Source organism: Pteropus vampyrus, unplaced genomic scaffold (genome assembly GCF_000151845.1).
Source record: "Pteropus vampyrus isolate Shadow unplaced genomic scaffold, Pvam_2.0 Scaffold38, whole genome shotgun sequence".
NCBI classification, from domain to species: Eukaryota; Metazoa; Chordata; class Mammalia; order Chiroptera; family Pteropodidae; genus Pteropus; species Pteropus vampyrus.
Window position 1 is genome coordinate 2,019,239 of NW_011888819.1, and position 9,053 is coordinate 2,028,291.

A 9,053-nucleotide genomic window follows, 5' to 3' on the forward strand; every position below is an offset into this window, starting at 1 on the left:
GTTAAGCAATCTACCAGAGATCATAAACGAGTTAGTTATAGATTGGGGAATAAAAGTACTTTTGTTTATTCCAATACAAAAAATAAATACCATTAGTCTTTGGCAGAAATATAACCAGAGAAATAAATAAAATGAATAAAACAATTTTCTTACCAAATGACAGTTCTGTCATATTTATCACCAATCAACATTCTCAAATTTATTTCATTATTCTGATTTTATTGTTACTTCCTCATTACAAGACAAAGCCATCTTTCAACTGAGCTCCTCACAATCAATATTTATGTACAGCTCCATGAGGTTCAAATTAGCTCAGACTGGGTTAAATGTTTTGTATACCTGTATATTTAACTTTAGAAGAAAATACCAAACTGTTTTTCCTCGTCGTTATATTCTTTTATATTCTTACTAGCAAAATTTTAAAAACTGGGCTTGATTTCTTTTCATTGAATTTTAAAGACTTTTTATACATTATAGATCATAAAATATATTTGGAAAATATTGAAAATATTTTATCCCAATCTGTGACTTGTCTTTTCATTTTGTAGCAGTATATTCCAGATTAAGTCTATTTTATCTTTTTTGTTGTTATTTTCTTTTATGCTTTGTGCTTTTTATGTATTTCCTAAGAAATCTGTGCCTTAACAGATTTGATCAAAAAGAAGAATCTCCAAATATTATAAAATACTTAAATTGCTAAATATTTGAGCCTGATTTATTTGTATAGATTAAAAAAAGAGAGAGATATGTACAGTAGCAACTATTTAACCTGACAATAAATTCATCCTTTCCTTATTTCTTCTCAAGTAAAACCATTTTTATAAACAAATTATAGCATTGTAAAGGTCTGTGTTTATTTGTATAGGAGTGTTTACTTATCTGAGAAAGTGAATTCTCTCCTTTTCTCATAGGTGTTATGAAGAATTTGAAGATTTCTTGAATGGTGGAAGCACATTGGTGCATTTTAAATCATTTCAGACTTAAACATTATACTGTATGCTATGCATGCAAACTAGTCCTCTGAAGGACAGTGACAATCAATAAAAACATTCAAGTCAAATTAATGCCAGGTTGACAACATACTTCACAATCACACACATATAAACATCTCTAATGTCTACTGAGCAGGATACTTAGTGGCAAAAGTTTCAAAGTTTTAATTCCTTATTAGAAAAGGACGGTAATCATCCATACCCAACAATAAAAGTGTGCTCTTGTAGTATCTATCTTGTCCAAATCTCCAGACACTTGGCTACATTTCAGATATGTGAATGTTTTTCTAAAGTGAAACCAACTCCAATTCCTTACTATTTAGGATTGTTACAATAAATATAACTGCTTCTAAAATAATGAAAAATAACATTTCTTCTGTTATTCTTACTCTTCCAATAGCACTTTCTTTTGTTGTTGTTGTTGTTATTGTTTATTTGTTTTTGATAATATAGTTGGACTACCAAAGGGACTCAATATGGATAACATTTGTAAAACTGAAAATAATGTTTACTACATTTCCATAATCCAAAGGGAAACAAGTTTGCTAAGGGAATTTATTCTCAGTAGTTTTGTTCTCTTCCATGCATCAGAGAGGTAACCCTTAGAAAGTTAAGGTTCTTCTTCCCTCTAGATAATGGGTAGAAATTTCATATGTGGAACCATATTGGATGGTTAGCATATTGGATGCTTCATAGAACCTGACATTTCCTAGGGGTATGGGAATCCCATAATAATGGAATCTTTGGGGTAGCCATAAATTATCCATCAAACTGATGTTAGAAATTTGGCTATTTTTTAAAAAAAATAATAATTTTCTATAAATGATTGGGTCAACCATGGATTCTTATAAAAGGACTTAAAGCAGAAGTTTAATTGAAGTATCTAATGATCATTCTGGCATAGCCACCAACTGACCTGGCTTTAAAGAGGTTCAGGTTGCTGGAAGACACTTTCTATATGATTTTAGGGCCATATAGTAGAAGTACACAGTTTATATGTGTAATAAAAGGTGATTAGTAGTGGATACTGAATCCATTCTGATTCCTATATTGCTTTATTCTTCCCCCATATTTTGCTATGGCCACATAGAATCAGTATGCACTTTTTGTGTGGAGACTGACTGTATCCCAGGACATTCATTCTGTTGCAGAATGCTCTTACTTTTCTGTGTAGAATCAAGAACCCATAGAGAAAAATCAGCCTTTAAAATTCTGCCCCAAATTTTCACTTTCGATGATTTCCTTATGTATTCATGGCTCATATGGACCATATATTCTCTTATTATAGGAGTTTTTCTCATATTTTTCTCTGTTTATAACCCTCCTGTGAGCCTGAGCCATATGAGTGATTCACCGGCTTTGACCCTTGGATTAAATGGCTCTTCTCAGAGGCATTTCTTTGTCACCCTACCTTAAGAAGTTCCACATTCATTTTAATTCTCTACAAAATATTCATGTTCAATTTTACAATTTTTATTCATTCATTCGTTCATTCATTCATTTTCAGAAAGTCAGAAATTCATTCTCATAAGAAGCTGAACACCAGATAAGTGACCTGAAATGCGAATTGGTCACAAAAAGAATAATGTCCAACATCCAAATGACACCTATAGGAAGTGTCATCCATAAAGACGACAAAGAAAGATAAATCCAAGAGAGGATAAAGTAGGATAATATAATCTTGTAGAATCTAAAAGAAGAGTCATTCACAGGGTCAAAGCTGAGTGTTACATCTTAGCGAACGCTGATCACACCAAGATATTGTCAAACTTTGGGTGAATTATATTCCCTGGCTAAACATGACTACCTCATCTCTTAGAATGGCTCTTATGATTGTGTTTATCTTGTTTGCTATTTCATTTTTCAATAACATATTCTCTGGAAATGTAGATTTTTCAGTGTGAACACAGTTTATTCAGACACCAAATCCTTTTAGAAGTGTATCTTGCATTGCCCTGATATCAAAAATATACACAAATATACAGGAAATGTTCTATTACTAATATTACTAATATTAGCCTAGAGGTAATTTAAAAAGAATAAATTCTTGTATAAAAGCTTTAACTTTCATTATAACATACATAAACATTTATTTATAAATTTAAAAATAATAATAATAAATTAGTCAAATATGAATTACTTGAATCTGGTGGTATCTTTTAAATGTGTTTTATATTAATATCCTCTATAAAATCAATAAGGATCAATTTCTTCTTTTATTTAACTAATTACAATTTTGAAAATTCAATCTTGAATAAAATGTTTATCATGATGAAGTAGACAGCATTTTCTGCAACCCAAATTCAGCTGGTTTGGTTGTGGCTATATTCATTGACCTTCTTCCCTTCCTTATTACATTCATTGACCTTCTTCCCTTCCTTATTACAGAGACAATCTTGCATTTTAAGGGAAAGAAATTCATCTTAGAATCCCAAATGCAAATTTTGGAAATCACATATCTTTGCATGAGCACTAAAATCATTTGGTAAATTAAAGCTTAAAGCCTGTCATCAAAACTAATATTTCTATAACTTCTCAGAAATGAAATTGCAAATTATTTTTGGCTTCATGAAGGTTTTCCTGTGTGCGTAGTACTGAAAATAAAGTTAAAGATTTAAGAGCTTAGGTTTCATTTTAAATGAAACTTAAACATAAGAAATGCAATATCTTTACTAAACAGCTACAGAAACACAACCAGGCCATCACTGTTAAATTAGTTTGAAAACTAGGTTTGAATTTATATATTTGGGAAATTACAGCTCATGGAAATGGTAACCATTCCTGGGTAAGCTGTGGCAGGTCTATGATTCTTTTCTTTTCTTTTTTCTTTTCAAATAAATTTACACAGTAAGTACTAAGTAGAGGTAAAGGACAGAAACAGAAACATGGCAAATTAATAAAATTATATTAGAACATTCTTATGTGTTCATATCATAATAGGAAACTTTTTTGCTCCCTTAGAGCCATAATCTTGAATAATTTACTCTTTGAAAGGAGCTTCCTTAATTTTGTAAAGCCAGAATTTGATTGTAACTTTTCCATGTTTTGTCTTTCTCTACATTCTTTCTCATAAAAGTAATCAGTATATCTATAACACTTGCATTCTGAGAGTATTAATTCCAAAATGGTAATAAGGTTAATTAATCCTTTTAGCTCTGTTTAACTTGGAGACCAAGAAACCTGAAACTTTCTAAGTGGTAACTTCTAGACCCCTCTCTTCCAGACTTTTGAATGTGCTCCCAAAACAAGGGCCAAGCAGTTTTCTTGTATTTTACATATCAGTATAATGAGCGTAGGTGATAAGCTCTCTGGAAATACTTGAAGAGTCACTGAAGCCACAGAATTTCCTAAGCATCTTGGCTTTGTAATGTTCCTGGTTGTGGTACATTTTCAATCTTGTGGGTTTGTAGAACTGGCCAGTTAATTCTATGATCATGTTTCTCCCTCGTTGTGTGAAAGACTGGAACAAGGTGCAGGCTTAAAGAATGCGCACTTATCTTTTTCTACTAAAACTGGAAGATGGTTGTAGAGTAAAGTTAAGCCATTCAGCCTCCATGGAAATTTGTGTTTTTTAGAAAGAAAAATCAAGGTTAACTAAGACTTATTGTTCTGTACTTTATTTAAACTCACAAGCATGTTATTTAAGGATGATTTGAATGCTTCATAGAGCCAGTATCAATCCACTGGAAAAAATAAAGGACTTTATTATTGATGTTTTCAAAAACAAAATAATGTTTTGTATATTCAGGCATAGCTAATTCAGATAATGAATAAAAATAAAATATAAAAATATCAACAGTATTTTATATACATATACATATATATATTTATGTATGTATATTTATGTATACCATGAAAAAATGTCTTATATATGTATATATTATTTATGGCATTAAAATGGTCTGAAATCAAAGAAAACTTGTTACATGTGTTCCGCTGCTATTAACAAATAGAAATGTCATCACATTTTTGGAACATTATAAAATGTGCTTGAAGTTGTCCTCAGTTTTCCAACATACAATGCCTTTTTTTAAAAAAAAGTTTTTCCCGCATACTCACATACATACATACCTTTCAAAGCTGTTATAGCAATTTTGCATAATTGTATTCAAAAGACTGTAAAGAACTCCACAATATTGAATAGAAGCTTTAACTAGTACCTAAAAAAACACATTGAATAAAAGCAATAAAAATATTTCCTTTTATTTCCTTTCACAGGATACTTGGAAAGAAATACTGTGTTATAATTATGTAAAGTTTAATGTTTACAGTCTTTAACATCCATTGGTTTTCCGCTTTACTCTTTAAATTTCATATTCTTATAATGCTGTATTTTAAAGTAGGAGAAAGCTCTCTAAATTCAGCAGCTACTACAATGTAACGCATGCAAATTAAAAAAAAATCACTGAGTTGTGAAAGTCATTCATAGCTTCCAACTATGCCACTCGGATCATTAACAGATAATAATACATAAACACACTGCATACTTTCCAATCACTTGAACCAGTTTATTTTTTCATTAGTAAAATGCCAGCGTGCATCACATCTGCCAACTCTCCATCTCTGGAAAATATCTGCGCTAAGCCAACCTCACCTCACAAAACTTTAACAAGAAATCGCAGAACTTCGCTGCTTTGAAAGACGTCAGTGCTCTCCGGTGTCTTTTGTGGATTTTCTGCTTTTGACATTTTTCTTGAAGGCAGAACACAGCTATAAATAATTAAACTTTAAGAACATATTAACAAATTTTTAGTATGGTATTCATAATTTTCAGAAGATAGTCATATCTACCATCAAGGTATGTATACGAGAACTGTAAAAGAATTTAAAATTGCATCTAATTCTTTATAAGTAATGTATATTAGAGCAGCAGAATATAAAAAATTTTCCCCCCACATTTAAATGCCTGAAATCAGAGTAGCTGCTATCACCAAACAGCACATAAGATCAAGTAACAGGTTTTTAAATAACGGCAGCCATGTAGCATGTTGTACTCAACTAAGATGCTTATGGAGGTTGGTTTATCACTTTAACAATGAACTAAGGTAATCTGATCTTGACACTTTCAATGTCATTCCTCCTAATGATGTTAGTTGGTCTTTCTACTTCAATTCCTCCAGATGTATATATATGCTAAGGAACACTGCTTTTATTTAAACTAAGGACATATGCTTAGGAGAAGAAAATATTAGAGAGTAAGAAGTTATCTTTTAAAGACATTACACTTTCATTCCATACATCATTTAAATTATAAACCATCAGCTAGAACATAGTCATATCAATATGCAAGAGAGGTGGATCAATAGGTTAAGTAGACTCTAGATGCATGTCAAAGCATGTCTTAAAAAATAAATCCAATATGGCATGGACAGTATGCAGTATTATATGATTAATTGTATCACAAAATATGAAAAATTTTTCATATGTGCATGTCATGAAAAAGTTTTAAAGCTCTGGATACTCCTCATATGGTGATCCCTGAAACCTGAAACATTGTATTTTTAAAAGATGAAGGAGAGAAGAGGAGAAGACATACCTTGGAGACTGTAGGTGAAGTAAAAGGTGGTGATAGTTAAATAAATTCTGCCAAACTCCAGATTTCCCAGGACCAGGTGAATTTTTCATAACATTTTTAAGTACATTTGTTTTCAAGGGAAAAAAAAAATCTCTCTTAGAACAAACTAGCATTTATTGAACTTAAGAGAATAAAATGTAGTGTTTATCATTGATTTCAAACAGTAATTAAACAATTTGACTTTAGGTCTTATAAAATTAAATAAAATTCTATCTTAATTTGTTTGGAACTAGAGGTAAAGATATAAGATGATCTTATTAGTCAAGACTTTTTGATTTAGTTGTAGAAACTCAACCTATCTTAGACAAAAACATTACAAAATTCTAAATGAAAAGGAATATATTATATTTCAACAATGGAGAAGTCCTGGTCATGAGCTCATTTTTGTCATGGCAGAGTCTAGGGGCTCACTTCCTGACTCACTTTCCTTGTCTGTGTTAGCCTTTTTCTCAGGCAGTATTGCATAAAATGGCTGTGAAAAGCTTCTAGCTCCTAGGTCCCCAACATAACACCATCAAGGGAAAACAACCATCTCCTTTGGGACAGTTCTAGGAAAGAATCTAAGACAGTGCAATGCTGCCATGTGCTCATTTTCAGATATGCTTCAGTCATCAGCGAAGTCATTGTAACCTAGAGAGGAAGGAGCAAGATCAGCACCATCCAAACTAAATGGACTAAGGATGGAGGCATCAGTTTCTCAGCAAATAAGATTGATATTTCCAAAAGAAACGAGAAAAGATAGTAAACAAAGGGTCACAGGGAGGAATATTTGATTTTCTTTCAGTACACCTACAGTTTGAATAACATCATTGGCATTTTTCACTATTCCAATGCATTATACTATATTAATTGTTATTTTAAATATGATAAAAATGAATGACCTATTGTTCCTTGTCTGTTTAATTTCATTTTTTTTCAAAATGTTCTAGTGTGTTTTAGGGATAGTGGATTCTTCACTCTTGGAATTTTTTCTTAGATTCTTTTTGTTTTCCTTTAAGATTACTTTATTATTCTCTTCCTTCTTCTCTTTCCATTAATCTATAATGAAGCTGGGGTAGGAAGCCCGGCCTTGAGCCTCCTGCCTCAGAAAATTTGGAGGCCAAGGCCAACAGGCAGAGATCTTGAAGGAGAAAGATATGGATAGGGGGACTGAGGCCCAATCTGCTTAGGCTTGAAGAGAAATCTCTCCTTGGGTTTCTTTTCTGAACTTTTCTTATCATCAGAGAAGTAAGATTCCAATAGCCAAGGTCAGCCAGATGGGGTCAGGGCCAGGGGAAAGGAGCCCAGGAAATAATCTGATCAACCTCTAAAATACGTGAAATTAGTTGTGGAATCTCATGTTATGCAATAAGAGAGAGAGAAAAAAATAAATAAATAAAACTGAGTGCATAGGGTTTGGAACGCAGCCCTGATTAGCGAAGAAGTCTATTGGCTGTGTTTATCTTCTACTACTTCTGAAATCAGAACAGGGCTAGTTGAGGATTCTGAGATCACATTTGTCATTTTTGTATCCTTTCTGATGACGGAAAGACTAGTCATACAAGTTACTCTTTATGCAGTTTATATTAACTATTCAATTTGTTTTGCGGCTTTTTGGGCAACTTAAAAAGGAATAATTTCCATAGAGAGAAAAAAATTAGCGTGATTTAAAAAAAAATTGAAATATTAAAAATGTTTTCAGATTTTTTTATCATAATTTAAAAAATTCTATTTGCATAGTATTAAGTAATTTAATCCTCTGTGCATATATTACATTCAAATGCAATAAACTAGGCAAACACTGTCTTTGTTAGTGGTACTTAATTTACATGTCCTGTTTACATTTTCATTTAAACCTCATAGAGTTAAGCAGTATTTCTGTAATTCCTACTTTATTTTTTGAGTGGCTCAGGAAGTATTTACTTTGCCTACACACATATAGCATAAAATTACTTGTTTGTTATTGAGTCATCAATTTCATCTTCTTTTCGTAAAAGTTTTGCTAGTGGAAATCTCAACACTGTAGCACTAACTACTCATTAGTGTAATATTTATTTTTGCTAGTATCATATACAGATGTAAAATGAAGTGAACGATGACAATCATATTTGCTAAAATTTTCCAATATTTTTTGTGTGTGACAGTCATTGTTCTAAATATTTTATATGTCTAAGCACATTTAACCCTAGACACAACCTAATGAAGTAGTTATTATTATCTACATTTTACCAGGAAGACACTGAACTCAAAAAGGTTAGGTAATGGCTGAAGGTCTGGCAGCTCAATAAAATCCCACCATTTTCTTTGCTGTTTTATTTTCTAAAGCTGTTTTGAATGTGTATTAAAAGAATGTGTAAGTCTGTGAACTAAAACTCATTTTTTACAAGTCTTTGTAATTAATGAATGTTAAGCAATCATATGACATAAAATATACTGAAATTGCTTTAAAAAGAATAACTTTCTAAAAGTGAGAAAAATGAGGTACAAAAAAATAAATATTAAATATT